Source organism: Nematolebias whitei, chromosome 15 (assembly GCF_014905685.2).
Source record: "Nematolebias whitei isolate Nwh7 chromosome 15, NemWhi1, whole genome shotgun sequence".
Classification (NCBI taxonomy): Eukaryota; Metazoa; Chordata; class Actinopteri; order Cyprinodontiformes; family Rivulidae; genus Nematolebias; species Nematolebias whitei.
The window spans coordinates 5,449,600-5,472,054 of NC_056512.1; the positions used below are offsets into that span (position 1 = coordinate 5,449,600).

The window sequence follows — 22,455 nt, forward strand, 5'->3', positions numbered from 1 at the left end:
CAGGTGCCGCATTCCCCAGGTCAAGCCACTTTTGAACCAGAAACAGCGGCAGAAGCGCCTGACCTGGGCTACAGAGAAGCAGCACTGGACTGTTGCTCAGTGGTCCAAAGTACTTTTTTCGGATGAAAGCAAATTTTGCATGTCATTCGGAAATCAAGGTGCCAGAGTCTGGAGGAAGACTGGGGAGAAGGAAATGCCAAAATGCCAGAAGTCCAGTGTGAAGCACCCACAGTCAGTGATGGTCTGGGGTGCCATGTCAGCTGCTGGTGTTGGTCCACTGTGTTTTATCAAGGGCAGGGTCAATGCAGCTAGCTATCAGGAGATTTTGGAGCACTTCATGCTTCCATCTGCTGAAAAGCTTTATGGAGATGAAGATTTCATTTTTCAGCACGACCTGGCACCTGCTCACAGTGCCAAAACCACTGGTAAATGGTTTACTGACCATGGTATTACTGTGCTCAATTGGCCTGCCAACTCTCCTGACCTGAACCCCATAGAGAACCTGTGGGATATTGTGAAGAGAAAGTTGAGAGACGCAAGACCCAACACTCTGGATGAGCTTAAGGCCGCTATCGAAGCATCCTGGGCCTCCATAACACCTCAGCAGTGCCACAGGCTGATTGCCTCCATGCCACGCCGCATTGAAGCAGTCATTCATGCAAAAGGATTCCCGACCAAGTATTGAGTGCATAACTGAACATGATTATTTGAAGGTTGGCGTTTTTTGTATTAAAAACACTTGTCTTTCATTGGTGGGATGAAATATGCTAATTTTTTGGGACAGGCATTTTGGGTTTTCATGAGCTGTATGCCATAATCATCAGTATTAAAACAATTAAAGACCTGAAATATTTCCGTTGGTGTGCAATGAATCTGAAATATATGAAAGTTTCATTTTTATCATTACATTATGGAAAATAATGACCTTTATCACAATATGCTAATTTTTTGAGAAAGGCCTGTACATGTGTTTTGTGGACTTTGAGAAGGCATTTGACCGTGTTCCTTGGGTTGCACTGTGGGGGGTAGTGTTGTGTTCAAGACCACCTAACCCGAGACCAAGTCAAGACCAAGATCAGAGTGTACCGAGACAAGACCAAGACTTTTAGGATCCGAGACCAAGTCGAGACCAAGACCGAGGGAGGGCAAGACCAACTCGAGACCAAGTCCTCAAATAAAATAAATAATTTATTATAATTTTCTTTATATATAAAAGTTACTAAAGTTACTAACGTTATAAAGCAACTTTGCTTTAGAATGAATATCAGCTTTTATACATTTTCAAAGCTACATAAAGAAATCAGACATTCAGTGGCCTAACTTCATGTGATTCAACAATAAAATTACACAACTGTTAAATTGGAAGTAGTTTCATCACATGCCAAGCCTTAAAAAAACTGCAGTGGCAAAACAATCTTCATAAGTCCGAACTCAAGACCAAGGGATAACTATATAGTTGCACAGTGGTTTCAATAAAGTATTAGATATACACCTAAAAAGTTAAATGGATATAAGCTACAAGTATATTCTTTGTGACAACAAAGTCCATGCTCAATAATCCAGGTATACAATCCAACATTTTTCAGTCAAGTCAACTGGACAGTAGGAATGCGCGATATAAACGGTACACGGTAGAAACGATAGAAATTTAGCCTACGATAGAGATCTGTCTTCTACCGGCTAACCGCAGTAATGCTGTGTCTGATGTAAAAATCAGAGTTGTCAGTTTAATTGTTACTTTTTTTTTTGTTGAAAACTGTGCATAAGTGGTGTTCAAATGTAAAATCAGAGCTGTCAGATTTAATTGTTACTTTTTTTGAGCTGAAAACTGTGAGCAAGTGGCGTTAAAGTCTTTTCTTCGAGAGCTAAGTAGCGACGCTACAAGCTAACTACAGCCGGCTTGACATAGTGTTGCCGTATTCTGACGCATGCGCAAAATGCTGTGTTCCGTAAAAAGTTTTTTTTTTTCCCATCCAAAGTTAAAGTAAGCATTGGTCAGCTTTAGAAACCTGCTCTCTGATCAGTGAAAAGAATGCTGTGTTGTGTGATTTTTACTGCGAGACCCTCTGGTCAAAGCCACAGACTCATTTTGTGTCAGATCTCCATTAAAGCGGAAGGAGTCGCCCACTAGAGGGTTGGAGGGTGAAGTGTTTTCAGTGTAAAATGCTGCTCTGTTGCTGTTCATTTATTAAGTAAGACTGGAGACTGTTAAGAGTTAACAACATATTGTTTTGTTTAAAACATATGGCTAAAACTACATTTGATATTTTTTTGCACTGTTTTGCACTACAAGAAAGAAGCTTAATACTTGATTTGTTTATTATTTAAAAACTCTCTGGACCTAGTAGTGGAATTTTCTTAATTCAAAATATATGATGGCAAAAGGACACCCTATGCTTTTTTTAAATTCCTATTAAGTTTTATACCAAAAACATATTGCGATATATATCGTTATCACCACCCTTCACAATACATATTGTGATATGAATTTTATGCCATATCGCACAATCCTACTGGATAGTTTCTTTTTTTGTGCTGAAACATTTCGCCTTCGATCCGGAAGGCTTCATCAGTCAAGGAAACACAAAACTGATTCTACACCCAACAGCTTACTCCAAAGTGGAACAAACCAGTTTTGCTTGTGAAAAAAAAAAACTGTCCACATGACCTGACTGAAAAATATTATATTCTTTGTGATTTAAAAAGCTGAATTTTCCAACTGATGATAAGGCAGACATTGCGATTCTAGAATTGCACCGTTCAAGGTGGCTGCATGTTGGAGTAGCTCTGTTACTTTCATTCTGAGATATTACTTATGACAACTTTAATTCCTCTTTTTTCTGGATATAAATCACTTTTTTTGGATGATTATTTCCTCTGGTGTCGGATGCTGTGCAGCTGAAGGATTTTTACAGAAATATATTTGCTTTTGGACATTTGTTATGATGCGTAACCATAACAACAAGGTTGTTTTTTACAACTGGGAGCAGCTGATTAACATCTCCAAAGCTCAAATAATCTCAACTACAGCCCCAAATCCCAAATGAGTTGAAAAGGAGGCATCGTGGATGCAGAACAGGAGCAAAGAAGAGAGAGAAAAAGAAGAAGGAATTTCAAACCATCTCTTCCATCGATCAAGATGGGCAATGTGAGATCATTGGGAAACAAGTTGGATGAACTTCAGGCCCTAACAAGGACCCATTCAGAGTATCGGGAATGCAGTGTTATGTGTTTCACTGAGACATGGCTGCAAGATCATATCCCCAACTCCAGCGTTTCTCTGCCAGGCTTTCTGACCATACGAGCAGATAGAGATTTAAAGAGGAGTGGCAAAAAAAGGAGGTAGGTTGGCAGAGCTTGTGAACAACAGATGGTGTAATCCTGGACATGTTACTGTGAAGTGTCATCTCTGCAGTCTAGATATTGAACTGTTAGCCCTAAATTGGTGTCCATATTATTTGCCAAGAGAGTTCACCGGTGTTATTTTGGCAACCGTTTACATTCCACTCAATGCTGTTGCCGAGATTGCGTGTGTCATCAGCTCCGAGGTTGCTAAGCTACAGACACCATACCCTAATGCATTTGTTGCAATATCTGGGGGATTTTAATCGTGCCACACTCTCTGCTACACTTTCGACATTCCAACAGTTTGTCAGTTGCTCTACCAGAGAAAACAAAACGCTGGACTTGCTTTATGAAAATGTCAAGGATTCATAAATCGCTAAAGCAAGACCCCCTCTTGGCAAATAAGATCACAATCTTGTGTTTCTTTGCTCAAAATATAAATCCCTTGTTCAGAAACAACCTGCAATTAAAGCTGCAAGCAGCATTAAAGGCTCTCGCAGCAAAGAGCCGCTCCGGCCATATGGCGACTGCAAGAGTTCCAGGTACGCCTCCCAGTCGCCATCATTAATGCTCTCGTGCCATTTAGAAATACTCACCGATCATGCACCAAAAGTATGGTGCAGAGCAGATGATGCATCACTGAAATTTAACTATTGGAATAATCTAGGGGGCACACTTGAGTCAAATGTTAAAGAACATTACCAGTGTGTATACAAGTGCTCACTGATGAAGCACAAAATATCTGGTACAGATTGGATGAAGTATCTTGAAATAGAACTGTTGGAATAATCTAGGGGGCGCACTAGGGGGAGTCCATAGGTGAGAGAGAGCATTCCAAGTAAAATTAAAGCTGCAAGCAGCATTGGGGGACCTTGCAGCAAAGCGCCGCTCCGGCCTTACAGCGACTGCGGGAGCTCCAGCTAGTCCACCCAGTCACCATCGCGAACGCTCTCGTGTCAATCCTGCACGCGTTCACCACAGGGAGCATTTCCCGAATCTTGGACATCACTTTCCGTCCATGTCGTTACTTGTCCAGCTGCAGATCTTGAGTATAGGCGAAATCTGACCTTCCAGACAGGAGTTATGGTGACTTCATGTTTTGTGGCGAATGTTTGACAAGCACTTCCTTTATGCTTTTCAACATGTCATGTGTGGCAATCAACAGTTGACGAACAAAGTTTCAGTCTAATATTTTACACAGTGCGAAGCTGGAAGTGTCATCCAATAATCAACAATATCAATGTGTCTAGATGTGGTCACTGATTATGCACAAAAATTCTGGTTCAGATTGGATGATGTATCACTGAGATATAATTGTTGGAATATTCCAGGGGGCGCACTGGAGTCAAAAGTTAAACAACAAGACCAGTGTGTGTAGAAGTGCTCACTAATGACGTACCCAAAATCTGGCTTAGATCGGATGATATATCACTGAGATATAACTGATTAAATAATCTAGGGTGCGCACTCGAGTCATATGTTAAACCACAACATCAATGTGTCTAAAATTCCTCACTGAAGAAACACAATAAATCTGGTGCAGATCGGATGTTGTATCACTGAGTTATAGCTGTAAGAATAATGTAGGTGGTGCTAAGGAGGCTATTGGCCATTTATTATGGATATCTGTTCAAGGGGCCGATATTGATCGATCATTGTGATTTTGGTGCACATCGGCTGAAATCTGTGCAATTGAGAGCCAAACTTATTGCAATGGCGTCACTTCTTAATTCTTCACGCCACCACGCCCACATTCTCCAGCAAAAACGGTTTGCGCTTTAAATCAAGTCAGACCATATTATCCGTCTTCTAACACAGGATCATCCTGATTAGGTCAATGGTGCCAAAGAGGGAGCATTCCAAGTTAAAAAAGTGACTTCCTGTTCCGAGGGGGTGGGCCTTTGATGATGTCAAAATATGACCACAGTGGATCGTCGGGTAACCAACAGGGATGAGTCATGCAAAGTTTTGTGCATTTCGGTCTTTCAATGTGAAAGTTAGTGTTTGGAAATTTATGGCATCAAGCGAAACTTTGAGGCCTGGCCATGCCCCTTTAACATATACGAAAACACAAGCTTTACATAACTTTTACTCTCCAATGTCTTAAGGGCATATCAACCAAGTTTGAAGGCAATCCTTCAAAATTCCTAGGAGGAGTTAGTTAAAATTCGCAATTAGAAATGCCCCAAAATGGTCATTTTATCCAAAATGGCTGACTTCCTGTTGAGTTTGGACCAGGGCTTCAAGAGACTTTTTCAAAGGTCCTGAGAAGATACAGACGTTCGCTGAGTTTCAGAATTATCGGTCATAAATTTGCTTGGGGCTGAGGTTTTAAAATATTCTAGGGGGCGCTGTGGAGGCTATTGGCTACTTATCATGGATTCCTGTTCAAGGGATGGATAATGATCGATCATACTGATTTTGGTGCACCTCAGCTCAAATCTTTGGAATTTAGAGCCAAACGTATGGCGACAGCGTTGCGTCTTACTTCGCCACGCTGCGCTGCCCACATGCTCCACCCAAAACTGTCAGTGTTGGAAAGCAAGTTACACCAACATGTCTTAGGTCACTGGACACACAATCATGCTGATTACATCACAGGGGTCAGATAAGGACCGTTCAACATAAAACTTTAAACGTCCTCTTGTCAGGGGCGTGGCTTAAGTGAAGTCATGATTTGACTATTCAGTCTTGCAGGGGACCAGATGTGGATCAATCATTGATGTCTCAGATAGTTTTCTTGTAGGAGTTATTAGCGTTTCATTTTTCATGGCAAGATGTCAAACTTTGAGGTCTGGCCCTGACCCTTCAGCATGCTCCGAAACAAACCGTTTTGATAACTTTGCGTCCCCCATGCCTTTTGACTAAAATGGGCAAGTTTGAAACTGATTGAGGGAAATCCCTAGGAGGAGTTCGTTCAAATGCGGAGACTGTAAACCACCAAAAAGGTGTGAAAATTGGGCTGGCATTCCAAAATGGCCGCCTTCCTGTTTATCATACAGCGTTAGTGCCAGAGAGTTTTCTGTGCATCTTGGGGAATTGGACAAGCGCACGAAATTTCATGTTTCTACGACAAACTAAGGTTAATGCAAAGGGTTTTTCTAAAATTTCTAGGTGGCGCTCTTGAGCAGTTTCTGTTGCAATTTTTGCCACGCCCTTAAAATACGTAATTTTTCACAAGTCCTGATGCGTCCGCCAAACTTGGTGAGTTTGGGGATATGTTAAGACCCCCAAAACGCCAATTAATTTGACGGAAAAATTACTCGGGTCTAATGATTACAATATCCCTTCGCAGCGCTAGCGATTCGCTGCTCGGGCCTAAAAAAAAAGTGGTCTTGAGACCGGTCTCAAGACCAAGACCTGTATCAAGTACTACAACACTAGTGGGGGGTGCTCTGTGAGTATGGGATTGGAGGTCCATTGTTATGCGCTGTTCATTCCATATACAAGCGGTGCGAGAGATTGGTTCGCATTGCCGGTAGTAAGTCAGACCCCTTCAGGGTGTGAGTTGGACCAGGGCTGCCCGTTGTCACCCATTCTGTTCATAACTTTTATGGACAGAATTTCTCGCTGCAGCCAGCTGGCGGAGGGTTTCCAGTTTGGTGGTCTCAGGATTACATCTCTGCTCTTTGCAGATGATGTGGTTCTGTTGGCATCATCGTGCCGTGAACTTCAGCTCTCACTGGAGCAGTTCGTAGCCGAGTGTGAAACGGCTAAGATGAGAATCAGCACTTCCAAATCTGAGGCTATGGTCCTCAACCGGAAAAGGGTGGATTGTTCTCTTTGGGTCAAAGGTGAGGTTCTGCCTTAAGTGGAGGAGTTCAAATATCTTGAGGTTTTGTTCACGAGTGAGGGAAGAATGGAGCGTGAGATTGACAGATTAATTGGTGCAGCATCTGTAGTAATGCAGACTCTGTACCGGTCGGTTGTGATGAAGAGAGAGCTAAGCTGTAAGGCAAAGATCTCCGTTTACCAGTCGGTCTATGTTCCTACCCTCACCTATGGTCATGAGCTCTGGGTAGTGACCAAGTATGAGATTGTGGATACAGGTGGTTGAAATGAATTTCCTCTGCAGGGTAACTGGACTCTCCCTTAGAGACAGGGTGAGAAGTTCAGATATCTAAGAGAGACTCAGAGTAGAACCGCTACTCCTCCACTTCGAGAGGAGCCAGTTGAGGTGGTTCGGGCATTTGGTAAGGATGCCCCCTGGGTGCCTCCCTAGGGAGGAGCTTCGGGCATGTCCAACTGGGAGGAGACCCAGGGGAAGACCCATGACAAAATGGAGAGACTACGTCTCTCGGTTTTCCTGGGAACGCCTTGGAATCCTCCCAGAAAAGCTGGAAGAGGTGGCTGTGGAAAGATGTCTGTGTTTCCCTGATCAAGCTGCTGCCCCTGCGACCCGATTTCGGAACAAGCAGAAGATGATGGATGGATGGATTTTTAGAAATGTTGGCCAACTGAAAAGTATGAACATGAAAAATATGAGCATGTACAGCATCAATACTTAGTTGTTGCTCCTTTTGTCTGGATTACTGCAGCAATGCGGCGTGGCATGGAGTCGATCTGTCTGTGGCACTACTCAGGTGTTATGAGAGCCCAGGCTGCTCTGATAGTGGCCTTCAGCTCTTCTGAATTGTTGGGTCTGGCGTATCACATCTTCCTCTTCACCATACCCCATAGTCACATTTTCTATGGGGTTAATGTCAGGCGAGTTTGCTAACCAATTAAGAACAGTGATACGATGGTCCTTGGTAGCTGGTAGCTTTGGCACTGTGTGCAGGTGCCAAGTCCTGATGGAAAATCTGCATCTCCATAAAGTTGATCAGGACCTGGAAGCATGAGGTGCTCTAAAACTTCCTGGTACTATATATGGCTACATTGACTTTAGACCTCAGAAAACACAGTGGACCAACACCAGCAGATGACATATCCAAAGTGATGTTCTCTGATCAAAGTAAATTTTGTATTTCCTTTGGAAATTAAGGTCCCAGAGTCTGGAGGAAGAGAGGAGAGGCACGGAATCCACGTTGCTTGAGGTCCAGTGTCAAGTTTCCACAGTCAGTGATGGTTTGGGGCGATATGTCATCTGCTGGTGACATGAACTTTTCATGTTCGAACTTTTCATGTTCGAACTTTTCATGTTCATACTTTTCATGTTCATACTTTTCAGATGGCCACCATTTCTAAAAATCTTTTTTTATTGGTCTAAGTAATATTCTAATTTTCTGAGATACTGGATTTGGTGTTTTCATTAGTTGTCAGTCATCAACATTAAAAGAAAAACATTTGAAATATATCAGTTTGTGTGTAATGAATGAATATAATATTCAAGTTTCACTTTTGAATGGAATTACTGAAATAAACTTCTTCATATTCTAATTTTATGACCAGCACCTGTATTATTTCTGCTTCTTTTGCTAATTTAGGCTTGTTCTTCCATTTCAGCATGTTTAGCTAATTTCAGCTGTTTTTCAGCAAGTTCTTCTCTAATAAGCATTCACAGTGCATTTTGGCAGGAAATGCTATTTCTCTAGTTATTGTTATTGTTGATGTTGCACCAGGGGTCCTAGGATGTATGCTAAACTGAGGGGTGTAGGGTCTTACTCTCCCTGCAGTGGTCCAGGTATGCTCCTTCTAGTAAAACGCTGCCTCTCCATTCCTGCATCGGGCACCCTAAAACAAACAAAAAAAAAATTATACTAATCTTGCATTTTATTTTCATTCATGCACACACATTCAAAGTATTTGACCAGGTATTACTAATCTAAAACAACCATTAACAACTATTTAGGAAAGAACAGAAGCTCGATGGTTCAAGTGGCTGGAACTCAATCAGGTCTTACATTGGCCCGTCTCCCAGGATCCTCATGGCATGGTTCAGATCGTTTCCCACCTGAGCTAATGTGGAGTCCACCATCATCCAGGACGTGTGTATCTGAAGGACAATAAAGACAACTGATTTTACACAGGCAGACAAATTTAACTTGGTTGTAAACTCACTGCAAACACTGAAATGTAACTAAGCCACCTTTTCCATAAACTGCACACAAGCTGTTGATGGGGTTTAACTGCAGTTTATCAAAGATGATCTCAAAAAGGTTCATGGTGGCTGAATCCCTGCTCTGTCATATGGTGGAGGTGCTGTATTTAAAAACAAGGTGGCCAGTGGCCACCATCTCTGAGGGGTGTGAATTGTAAATGGTAAATGGACTGTACTTATATAGCGCCTTTCTATCTTATTTCAAGATACTCAAAGCACTTTACATTACAATCTGTGTCCTCATTTACCCATTCATACAGCTCTCTACTAGATCTCTACAAAGATAATTGAACAAATCATTCTAATGAGACTAATCAGTGCTTTAGCTCACATTCATACACTGATGGGGCACACATCAGAGGCTATGAGGGGTTCAGTGTCTTGCCCAGGGACACTTCAGCATGTGACTGCTGGTGGATTCGAAGCCCCAACTCTCGCATTGGAGGACGACTGTTCTAACCACTCAGCCACAGCCGCACCAAAGTTAAAATGGTTAATGTTTGCACTACTTGAACAGGGAAGGCAATTAAACCTAAATGTTTTTGGTATAAATAATTACGTGGGTAAGATTTACACTGGAAAAGAACAGTACGAGGTGTTCTGAAAAAAAAAGAAGAAAGAAACTAGTACTTCAGGACTGAACAACCCATAGAACCATGTTTAGCAGGAAAAACCTGAAGTAATCGTCTTTTGTTTGACCGCATTAGTCACATTCCTATGAAGAAAGTCGGACACGCTTTTTTTTAATTGACTATGTTGCTTCAATATCCTGATGCATTGCTCAATAATCCAGGAAGTCAAAACTAACAAAGTTAAGTCATGTCCTCTGGACGGATTGAAAAAATAAACAAACAGTTCTCTTTAACACCTCAATCTGTTCTGCTGTAAATCAACTTCCATGTTTGGGATCAAACTTCTGTTACATTGTGACTCGGTCCGGTCTGAGCTTCAGCTGTCAGACAGATGACCGCATCTAACTCTGGAATCCTTCGGTCTACAGAAGAGTTCTTGATCATTACAGAGACGTCCAGACCCCAAATCATCAGCCTCTCATCACCGTGCTAACAGCTGGCTGCTGTTTCCATGGAAACTGTATCAGCAGGACTGTCTATACAAGACTGGGGTCACAAACTAAATCTGTTCATGTGCCAGAATTATTTTGGAACAGATTCTGTGGGTGCTGGTCTCCATCTGTCCCTTTTCTTTAACCGCTTTTTCCTTTTTGAGTCACAGGGAAGCTGGTGCCTAGTTCCAGTGGTTATCCATCGGTTATTGTTAGAGACGTGAGTTACATGATAGACAGGTTGCAAGCCCATCACAGGGGTCTCACCCTCAAGCCAGGTTTGAATTGGGACCCGTGGTCATTTACCTGGTTGTTGGGCCTTTACCCATGGGCACCAGCCTTAGCTGGCTCACACCCCAGTGGCTCCACCTCCTGCAGGAGGATCGTGATGGGTAAAGTGCATGGTACCTGGCGGCTGGTGCATCCCAACCAGACTGTTTAAAGAGGTACTTCCCTTAATTAATATCCACATTTTGGATCTGCTTACTTCATCTTTAATGGATGGTTATGTACCACAGCGCTTTAAGGTTGCTGTAATTAAACCTTTACTTAAGAAGTCTGACCTTGATTCAGAAATTCTGGCCAACTATAGACCTATATCTAATCTAACTTTCATCTACAAAATTCTAGAGAAAATAGTTGCAGGTCAGCTGTGTGAACATCTACAAAGAAATAATCTGTTTAAAGAGTTTCAGTCAGGGTTTAGAGCTCATCATAGCACAGAAACAGCACTAGTAAAAGTCACTAATGATATTCTCATGGCCTCAGACAATGGACTTGTGTCTATACTGGTCCTGTTAGACCTCAGTGCTGCATTTGATACAGTTGATCACAATATTTTACTACAGAGGCTTGAATATGATGTTGGGATTACAGGAACGGCTCTAAAATGGTTTAAATCATATCTATCTGATAGATTCCAGTTTGTAAATGTAAATAATAAATCTTCTTCATACACCAAAGTTAGTCATGGAGTTCCTCAGGGCTCAGTGCTTGGGCCAATACTCTTTACTTTATGCTTCCATTAGGTAAAGTTATTAAACAGCATGGGATAAATTTCCATTGTTATGCTGATGACACAAAATTATATTTGTCCATTAAACCCAATGAATCCAATCAGCTACTTAGACTACAAGCATGTCTTAAAGACATAAAAACCTGGATGACTCTTAATTTTCTCCTGTTGAACACAGACAAGACTGAGGTTTTGGTTTTTGGACCTGAGCACCTTAGGAATGAATGTTTCAGTCTTTCTCCCTCCTTAGATGCATTAATCTGTCCTCCAGCTCTAATGTTAAAAATCTTGGTGTTATTTTTGATCAGGACATGTCTTTTATCCCCCACATTAAAAACGTTACTAGAACCTCCTTCTTCCACCTGCGTAATATCACTAACATTAGAAACATCTGATCTAAAAATGATGCAGAAAAACTGGTCCATGCATTTGTCACGTCTAGACTGGACTATTGCAATGGTTTATTATCTGGGTGTCCAAATACTTCTTTAAAATGTCTTCAGTTGATCCAAAATGCTGCTGCCAGAGTCTTAACTGGAGTTACTGGGAGAGATCATATCTCTCCAGTTTGAGTTTCTCTCCATTGGCTCCCTGTCAAATCCAGAATAGAATTCAAAATCTTACTTCTAACCTACAAAGCTCTCAACAACCTAGCTCCATCTTATATTACAGATCTTATTGTTCCATATTTTCCTAACAGAGCACTTCGCTCTCAGGCTGCAGGTTTACTTGTGGTTCCTAGAATTTACAAAAACAGAATGGGAGGCAGAACTTTCAGTTCTCAGGCTCCTCTCTTGTGGAACCAACTTCCAATCTCTGTCCATGAGGCTGACACATTATCTAGTTTTAAAACTGGGATTAAGACTTTCCTTTTTTGATAAATCCTATAGTTAGGGTGGGCTTGGGTTTCCTGAGCTGTCCCTTAGTTCTGCTGCTATAGGCTTAGACTGCTGGAGGACAAACTGACCACACTTTTTCACTCTGCTACTGTCTTTACTTACTCTGCTCAATCTGTTTTGTATTTGTAATTATTTTTTCTATCCTTAACATGTTTTTTTTTGTCTTTCAGAAGCACCTGGACCTATACCTGGACCTGGACCTATACCTGGACCTATACCTGGACCTATACCTGGACCTACCATTCTGTGTTCATCTGTCTCTCCTTCCTGTCCTCTCAACCAGCTGGTCAAAGCAGATGGCTGCTTGTCCTGAGCTGGTTCTGCTGGAGGTTTCTTTCTTTTAAAAGGGAGTTTTTCTTTCCACTGTCTCCTTTGTGCTTGCTCAGGATGGGAGACTGTGATAAAGTGAAGATTGAACACAATCTGCTGGCTTTCTTAGACAGAGAACTTTTATTAATTATAATTTATAATGTATGTGAATGTTTTTGTAGAGTGCACTGAGACAACTTCTGTCGAGACTTAGCGTTAAAGAAATAAACTGAACTGAATTCTCCACTGGTCTAACTTGTCGACACATCATCATCCCCTACTGACAAATTGCAGAGCATTCTCATTTTCTCAAACCTACAGAACATTTACATCTGCAGCTTGAACTGCAGCTCCTGAGCATAGATATTAGTGGGGAAGACATTGGCATAGTTTCTGGAATTGCTAACAACACAGAATTTACAATTTGCAACATTTTTTTGTTTAATATTAATTTTCTTGCTTTTTGTGCACAAAGTTGTCACCTTTATTCTCCTGCACGTCAAGGTTTAGTCTTGTGAAGACAGTCCAGACTAACAGTTAAAACAGATGAACATTCGGGTGCTAGTCATAAAATTAAAACATGATGAAAAGTTATTAAAAAAATATTACTTAAGACCAATTAAAAAAAAACAAGGATTTTTAGAAATGTTGTCCAACTGAAAAGTATGAACATGAAAAGTATGAGCATGTACAGCATCAATACTTAGTTGTTGCTCCTTTTGCCTTGATTACTGCAGCAATGCAGCGTGGCATGAAGTGGATCAGTCTGTGGCACTCCTCAGGTGTTCTGAGAACCCAGGTTGCTCTGATCGTGGCCTTCAGCTCTTCTGAATTGTTGCGTCTGGTGTATCACATCTTCCTCTTCACAATACTCCATATATTTTCTATGGGGTTAAGATCAGGCAAGTTTGTTGGCCAATTAAGAACAGGGATACCATGGTTCTTAAACCAGGTACTGGTAGCTTTGGCACTGTGTGCAGGTGCCAAGTCCTGTTGGAAAATGAAATCTGCATCTCCATAAAGTTGGTCAGCAGCAGGAAGCAGGAAGTGCTCTAAAATTTCCTGGCAGGTGGCTGTGTTGACCTTTGACCCCAGAAAACACAGTGGACCAACACCAGCAGACATGACACCCTAAACCATCACTGACTGTGGAAACTTGACACTGGACCTCAAGCAACGTGGATTCTGTGCCTCTCCTCTCTTCCTCCAGATTCTGGGACTTTGATTTCCAAAGGAAATGCAAAATTTACTTTAATCAGTGAACATAACTTTGGACCACTCAGCAGCAGTCCTAGGTGAGACACTTCAGATGCTGTCTCTTGTTCAAGAGTGGCTTGACAAGGAATGGGGCAGCTGAAACACGTCTTGCATATGTCTGTGTGTGGTGGTTCTTGAAGCACTGATTCCAGCTGCAATCCACTCTTTGTAAATCTCCCCCACATTTTGGAATGGGTTTTGTTTCGCCATCCTCTCCAGGGTGCGGTTAGACTGAGGGTGCATTCACACCAGCCCTGTTTAGTCCGCTTTAATCGAACTCTAGCTCATTTTCCTAGAAAGTCCGGTTCGTTTAGGGAGGTGTGAACGCACCATCGAACTCCGTCACGGAACAAAAAGGTGAACTCTGGCCCGGGCTAAAACCTAGGTCTCAGTCCGGTAGAAGAGAACTCCAGCGCGGTTCAAGTACAGTGTGAATGTAAACAGACCGAGCCCCGCTCCGCAGGGTAAACAAACACGCATTTCTCTGACCTTATATGGAGCCGTCAGCTGCCTTGTGTGAAAAACAATATTCTCCAGGGTCTTCTGTCTCATCTTCTGCTCATGCTTAGTCCATTTTTGAAAAATGACAAAATATAACTCCTAAAACTGAAAAAACTTGATGCCACTTCGTTTTTATTTTTATTTACAGAAGAAGAAGAAGACGACGTGTCTTCAGAGGTTTTTGTGTCGTTTCTTTCACTAGTTCTTGGTGCAGCGCCCCCACAGGCGAGCGGGGGAACAGGTTGGTTCAACAGGTTGGTTCGACTGCACAGTGCAGTGTGAACGCAAACGCACCAGCTCAAATGTAACAAAAGGTCATGAATATTGGTCCCGAACCGAACCGAGTCTACTGGACCATCTGGTGTGAAAACGACCTGAGAGACCATTTAAAGGCCTTTGCAAGTGTTTTGAGTTAATTAGCTTATTAGAACGTGGCACCAAGTCTCTTCAATACTGAACCTTTTCACAATATTCTAATTTCCTGAGATACTGAATTTGGGGTTTTCATTAGTTGTCAGTTATAATCATCAACATTAAAATAAATAAACATTTGAAATATATCAGTCTGTGTGTAATGAATGAATATAATATACAAGTTTGACTTTTTGAACAGAATTACTGAAATAAATAAACTTTTTCATGATATTCTAATTTTATGACCAGCACCTGTAGAGCAGGGTGTATGGAGCAGAATATCACAATATGCCAACACACACACACACACACACACACACACAGATCATTCTCTTTAGAATGATTTGTTCCATTATCTTTTGTAGAGATCTAGTATAGAGCTGTGTGAATGGGTAGATGAGGCACAGATTGTTGTAAAGAGCGTTGAGCGTCTGGATCAGACAGAAAAGTGCTTTACAAGTGCATGCATGCATCAGGATATTTATAAGTGCAGTTCATTTACCATTTTGCTGAGCTAAACTCTCCACTTCATTAACTTGAACCTTTTTTAAACAAACACACAAACATGAAATTAAAAACTCCAACAACTGAGAAATAGTTTGAAAGTTTTTAACGGAGTATAGTAAATGGTAAGTGGACTGTACTTCTAGCACCTTTCCATCTTATTTCAAGATACTCAAAGCTCTAGTACTACCCATGGAATTTATAACAAAGTATTACAATTATTCAGTCACCTATGCAAGCATTACCATAAGGCTGGCATAAAAAGAATGTTGTTTTTTAAATAAAACTTGTTTACTTTATTTTTTTTTAGAAGCAACTGATATTGGCTGATTTGGTCCAAAAAAAAGACATTTAAAACTAAAATATATGGCAGTTCTTAAGGAGTGCTTAAGGTCTTTTGCACAGACTTTGCTGGATTAATTTCCGACATAAATGAATGTAATCTAAGACAGACAGCAGGACAGGTGTTCGGACCAGCCGCAGCTCACCTTTACAGCTGACAGCTTTGGCTTCGGACGGTTCTGTGGTACCGACAGCCGCTTTGCCAGTTCCGACACTTTGGTGAAAACCCTCCCTGTGATGTTAGCCTTGACTCTGATAAGAACACGTCTTTATTTACAGCTCCAAATTATGTCCGCAGACGTCTGACTGGACGGAACGTTTCACTTCCGGGAGCGGCTGCCGAGAGACGTGCGTTCCACGCTGGCAGCGCTGACGTCATCACGCCGGCCTGGCGGGTTGGGCGGCAGTGGCAGCTGAGCCTGGAACACGGAAGTACAACTGATAAGAGCAGCAGGGAACTTCATTCATGTCGTATTTATAATAATAATATACAGCATCTTCCAACAACGCCTTGCATTGACCGAAGTGCTTCACAAGATACAACAAATAAATACTGGCACGATGAATTAGTGAAAATTTAAAACGCAGCCACAATAAAAGAAGGTAAAAGGAGATTTAAAAAAATACTAAAAGTTAAACAAAAGCCCTTTTAAATAAATATTAACTTTCAATGTGTTAGAGCTGACCAAAAAAAAAAAATACAATCCTAACCCTGAAAATCATTTTAAATAGGCTGAATCCTGGAGAAGTAGGCTACCTTTAAAAAAAACAATCATATCATGTTCTTCACGCGATCACACGTAGAAAACTGGAAGTTATGAATAAAACCAATATTCCCCGAGGGAGGGAAAAGAGGTACAACACAATAGTATGGGGATTGCACCATCGTGAGACCAGCCTGAAGAAGTTTCCTTGAACGCACCTGTCAAGGCCAATGAGACTGCTGCATACACAGGAGGCCCCGCCCTCCTAGGTTATAAATACTGTGCAGCGTAGTACCAAAGTTCATGCTCAATAATCCAGGTAGATCTGCTGATCTGTTTCAATGTTGCTGCTGATCTGTTTCATGTTGCTGCTGATCTGTTTCATGTTGATGTGTTCATGCGTGCACATCTGCTCACACAGACTCATGCTCATGTTCGTGCTGATGTTTGACGTAATGTTTTTATGCTATTAGTGCTTAGTGTATTATTTAGTTGATGTTTTTCTTAGTTCATATCTTAGATGTTATCATTGTTTTTCTTTTACATTTTTATTCTTGGATGTAACTGGGACCCTGTGTACATAATTTTGTGTGGTGGAACAATAAAGAATCTCTAACTCTGACTCTAAAATCTAACAATGTTCAGTCAATATAAAAAAAGTTAAGTCAGGTCCTCTGGATGGGTTCAAAAAACAACAAAAAAGTAGAAACGTTTTATCTTTCATCCAAAAGTCTCCTTCAGTCTGAGGAGCTGTGTTCAGCTCAGTCTGTCCAGCCTGGAGCCCAGCCAGAGGACCTGACTTAACCTTTTTTAGATTTTTCTACCTGGACTATTGAGCATGCATCAGGAAATGTTCAGTCAGGTCATCTGGACAATTTCTTTTTTTTTTTTTTTGCTGAAATGTTTTGTTTGTTATCCAACAGACTTCTTCAATCTAAGGTCGTTTTCACACCAGATAGTCCGGTAGACTTGGTTCGGTTCGGGACCAATATTCATGACCTTTTGTTACATTTGAGCTGGTGCGTTTGCATTCACACTGCACTGTGCAGTCGAGTCAACCTGTTGAAGCGACCTGTTCCCCCGCTCGACTGTGGGGGCGCTGCACCAAGAACTAGTGAAAGAAACGACACAAAAACCTCTGAAGACACGTCTTCTTGTTCTTCTGTAAATAAAAATAAAAACGAAGTGGCATCAAGTTTTAGTAGTTTTAGGAGTTATAGTTTGTCATTTTTCAAAAATGGACTTAGCATGAGCAGAAGATGAAACAGAAGACTATGGAGAATATTGTTTTTCCACACAAGGCAGCTGACGGCTCCATATAAGGTCAGAGAAATGCGTGTTTGTTTGTCCTGTGGAGCGGGTCACACTGTACTCGAACCGCGCTGGAGTTCTCTTCTACCGGACCGAGACCTAGGTTTTAGCCCGGGCCAGAGTTCGCCTTTTTGTTCCGTGACAGGGTTCGATGGCGCATTCACACCTCCCTAAACGAACCAGACTTTCTAGGAAAACGAGCTAGAGTTCGATTAAAGCGGACTAAACAGGGCTAGTGTGAATGCACCCTAAGAAACCACCAAACAAAATGATTTCCCACCAGCAGCACACTCCATAGTGGAAAAAAGAGACTCCTTGTCTCAGAGGAGTTGACAGGGAGATGGCGTGCCCTAGAGGCCATTTTAGCACAGCAAACTGTTTTTTTTCCTCTATGGAGTATGCTGTTGGTGGAGAATCAGTTTTGTTTCAGATTGAAAAAATCCGTTGGATGATGGACGCAACGTCTCAGCAAAACAAAGAAACGTTGGTTACATACTGTAACCCCAGATTCTATGAGTATAGGCATAGCCCTTTAAGGCTTCTCACTAGTGGGTTTATCCCTATGCGCTCAGTGCTGCACTGAAAAAACTTTAGTCCACGCCCACCTACTGTGTGGGCCTCATCCCCGGTCCGTATAAATTACGGTGAGACCAGGTAATCGGCTCCCAAATAGCTTTTTTCTTCAGCCATTTAGGAACCAGTGCGGCCCAGAGCTTAAAAGGCTGTGCCTATACTCATAGAATCTGGGGTTACAGTACGTAACCAACGTTCTATTTCGTATAGGCTTCGCTCTTTAAGGCTGTCGCTAGTGAGTTAAAGGCGAAGCAGGATGTAGTCTATGCCTCACTGGATCCATTCAGACACAACATGAAGCACCTGCTTGCACAAAAAAAATTTCATCACTCAGCCTTCTGTGTGCGTAATTACGTAATTGCGTGCTCCATGCACCGGAGAAGATCTCTGGTGAGGAAAAAGGCTGAGATAGCAGACCTGCTGCTGTGAATAGGAACAACGGAGGATACGAATTGTAACAGTGTAACGATGAACAGAGCAGACCAACAGTTCCTCAGGATGAACCAGTTAATAACAATAAAATCAGCAGTCATGAACTTGTGACTGATAATAAATATCTCACACTGCGACTGCATGCAGGCAGGTGTGAGCTCAAAAGTGAGGATCCATGAAACAAATAATAATCATTCTGACAGAACCCTGAGAACAGAATGGGTCATGGAGAAAGTAGAAACATCACGTAGATAAAAACGAATAATTGAAAATGAAGATGACCAGGCAGTCACCATACAAATATTCTCCACTGTCATCCCTCCATGCAGAGCCATGGAGGATGAAAACCCACTGGTGAAGGATCCAGTCCAGATAAACTATACATTTCAGAAATAGCTTCACACAACCAATGTGAGAGGCGCTGGGTGGATAGAGGACGTCCTGAAGAGCTGTCCCAGTAATTCACGAACATACGCTGAAAGCGGCGCAGTGCGGCCGTGTGCACCACATAACATGAAAAATGGGTGCATGGGACAGAAGGAGGTGAGATGTTGCTTCCTCTTCAGAATTATGAGGATGAGGATAAAACCCATCCAAGGTTGTCACTCTCGATCTGAATGAGCTTGTGATGCTTTTCAGAGCAGGGTTAAAACATAGTACAGCTGAACTGCCGTCAGCTTGAATTCTGAGACATGAGGGAGCAACAGAGAGAGCAAACAAACACTTGCTCTCTTTTGCCGACGTCAGAAAACTAACAGCAGGGCTGTTTTAATGACAGAAATTTAAGTAAAACTTAATCTAAAAGCTCAGAATGAGCTTTGATCAGAGCGTGCAGGACCATCGTTAGGTCTCACTGTGAAGCTAGTGGACGTGACACCGGTCTGTGTCTCCGTACACCTTTCAGGAAACGCTTCATCGAGTGATTAAGAACTGTTTTGTCACCGAAGCCCTCGTGACAAGAAGAAATAGCTGCAGCATAAGTTTAAATTGTGCTGAACGCTAGTTCTATTTCGTATAGGCTTCGCCCTTTAAGGCCTTCGCTTTAGTGGGTTTATTCCATTATGCGGAGCATAAGCACTGAAAAAATTTAGTCCACGCCCACCTGCTGTGTGGGCCCCACCCGGTCCGTATAAATTACGTTAAGAGCTGGAAATCGGCTCCCATTTTTTTCTTCAGCGAGCTAAATTAGCACTGTCAGAAGAACAAAGAAGGAAAATTGTGTAAATGACCAACCTTTGTTAAGGATGCTTGGCCCGGCAGTCGACCTCTGGTCGTCCGGTGAGTTCTCCTTCCCGAGGAGAAGCTGACGAGCAGTCTTATTTCAAGGTAAGCGCCGAGGAATATTTCTCAGTGACAGGTCACTACACGCTGGACAACGCCATCTTGTAATTTTTTCCTCTTATCGCCGACCCTCGGAGCGAATCGGATGGTTCCTCCGGGACAGGCGTGCTCAGCTGCAGCCCCCACTGCTCATTCCCTCCTGGAGAGCGTAATGTCGGAGGAGGGGGGCTGAGTGAATGCTCACCTCATCCCACCTCGTTCGCATCGGCGATCACACCGCTCCCGGCCGACGGCGCCCTCAAGGGTTGCCCGGCGTAACCCAGGAGGAGGCTGACATGATGGGACCCCTTTTTTCTACGTCCCACGCCTTTCCCGCCAGTTTGGATGATCCGGCGGGAAGGTTGTTTACCGGGCTCCATTCCGGCCCACCATCTTGATCCATATGGCCTCGTGTTCCAACAGGACGTCCTACGGACGAGGCCACAGTCGGTTCTTTCCTGGTAGATTGGGGGAGCCGGTCTCCAGTCTGCACCCATCACCAGAGTGGAGGGGTTCACCGAGCGGGGCTATCCCTCGGTAACCCCCCTTGAGCCAAGCCTCGCAGAAGCTTTCGGAGCGAAGCTGTCCAGGTTGGAGCAGCGTCCTGTCCCTCCTGAGAAACACGACCAGACGGTGACCACGCTCTCCAATCGAGCCCATCAATGTGCTTTTCAGGCAGTCGCAGCTAACAACAACGTGGCGCTGCTAGCAGTTAGCATGTGGGAGCTGGAGGCCGCAGACCTGCCTTAGGAGACCTAGAGCTCCCTCTGTAAGGCAGCCGACGCCATCCTCAGTATGTGTGCCTCTTCTACGGTTTGCCTGTCCAGGATTGCAGCGTGGATGATGATGATTCAACATCCACCTAGCTCCGTCACTTCCCCTCGCTGCCGGAGAAACGGCACAAAGACCTGATGGAGGGCCCCATCACGGCGGACACGCTGTTCAGGAGCAGCTTCAATACCACGCTGGCGAACTCGAAGTAGTCGGAGGAGGTGCCAGAGGCCGTGCACCACCTCATCAAGCCGCGCGGCTCATCCCGGCCATGGCGGCGTCGTCTTGCTCAGTTCCACCACCAGCCCCGCCCGTCAGAGTTCAGCCCTCTTCATCCCGGCAACCTGAAGTTCAGCGTTTCCGCAGAGATCGCCTGCAAGACAGCGCTCTGGGCAAACAAATCGCAGAGCTCAAAGGGGAGAAGTTTTTTAAAAAATGACGGTCTACGGAGGGTGTGTGTAAAAGTGACACGAACGTTGAAATAAATCATCATTCAATGATCGAAGTGTCTGTTTTTAGCCAGTCTGTAAGCTCGGATGACCTCACAGCGGCTGCGCACACATCCTCCACACATATTGAGCCGGTGTCCTTTAATAAAGGTTTTTTAAAACTCACCGCCGCTCCAAGACATGACGAGTCGATCACACAACACAATGGTAAGCGAAATAACTCGTTGTCAATCTGAGCTGCACGATCCTCACCCAAGCGGTGTCAAACGCGCACTTGTGCGATGAAAACAGTCTTCATCCAACGGCGCTACGTTGATGATGGCGCACACACACAGCTGCCCGGCGCTCACCGGCTCACATCGGTATGAATGTGGGACCGCAGGCCAGGTCGGGTGGAGGTCCTCGCTCTCACAAGAGCAACACACATCTCACCGAAGCAAACGCGAGCAGCCGTCACCCATCGCGTCTCTGCACTCGGCAGCTCACGGCAGCATAAGCGTGAGACAGCTGAACGAACCCGGTGGCGAGTCCCGCCTCCGGCGAGAGCAGCGTGCGTCCCTCCGGCGGGAGCGGCGCGTGTCCCTCCGGCGAGAGCGGCACGCGTCCCTCCGGCGAGAGCGGCGCGCGTCCCTCCAGAGAAAACATGTGCTCCCGCGGGGCTCGCAGCCTTCACTCCAACAGCACGGTGTAGATGAAGTCACGCCCTCCGCCTCTCAACGTTCGCACAGCGACGTTGAACGCGCAGCCCCACAGCGTCATCAGCTGTCACACGCTTCGCCTCAGCACACACCGGCCCACCTGTACATGAAGGTTGGTCCGCGGTTCGAACGCAGCGCACGGGCGCGTTCAGAGCCTTTTTTTTTTTCGAGGAAGCCTCGCCTTGGGTCATGCGGAAGACATTCCCTCGACGCATGATGGTGGTTGAGTGGCGGACTGGTGACAGCCGTACAAAACATGATGTATCACTTAAACGCACGTTCACTCCACGAACGTTACGTAGAGTGGCTAAAACATGCTCGCCAGTCAGATGGATGGACAAGGTGTTATGCAAATGGTTACAAGTTACAGTTTGCAACCCAACCCCCTCCGTTCGGAGGAGTTATAGAGATGGTCCTGTCATCACCAGACCAAATCTCATCCCTAAATGCAGAAGTCCAAGTGCTTCTGATAAAAGTAATCTCCAGGGTTCCCGACGGAGAGGAAAAC

The 22,455-nt window shown here is 43.6% G+C and overlaps 1 protein-coding gene and 1 long non-coding RNA gene across 2 annotated transcripts in view; both read right to left on the minus strand.

Annotated features, from left to right (window-relative positions):
- LOC119422017 overlaps window positions 1–9,252 on the minus strand; it is a 22,512-nt gene extending 13,260 nt beyond the window's left edge. Inside the window, exons 1-2 of the long non-coding RNA XR_005187391.1 lie at window positions 9,189–9,252; window positions 8,950–9,018 (exon numbers count right to left, since the gene is read on the minus strand). This is a non-coding gene — a long non-coding RNA (uncharacterized LOC119422017). The remainder of the gene's footprint in view (window positions 1–8,949; window positions 9,019–9,188) is intronic.
- pdxdc1 (pyridoxal-dependent decarboxylase domain containing 1) overlaps window positions 1–22,455 on the minus strand; it is a 163,913-nt gene that overhangs the window by 122,019 nt on the left and 19,439 nt on the right. The gene's annotated exons all lie outside the window — the stretch shown is intronic.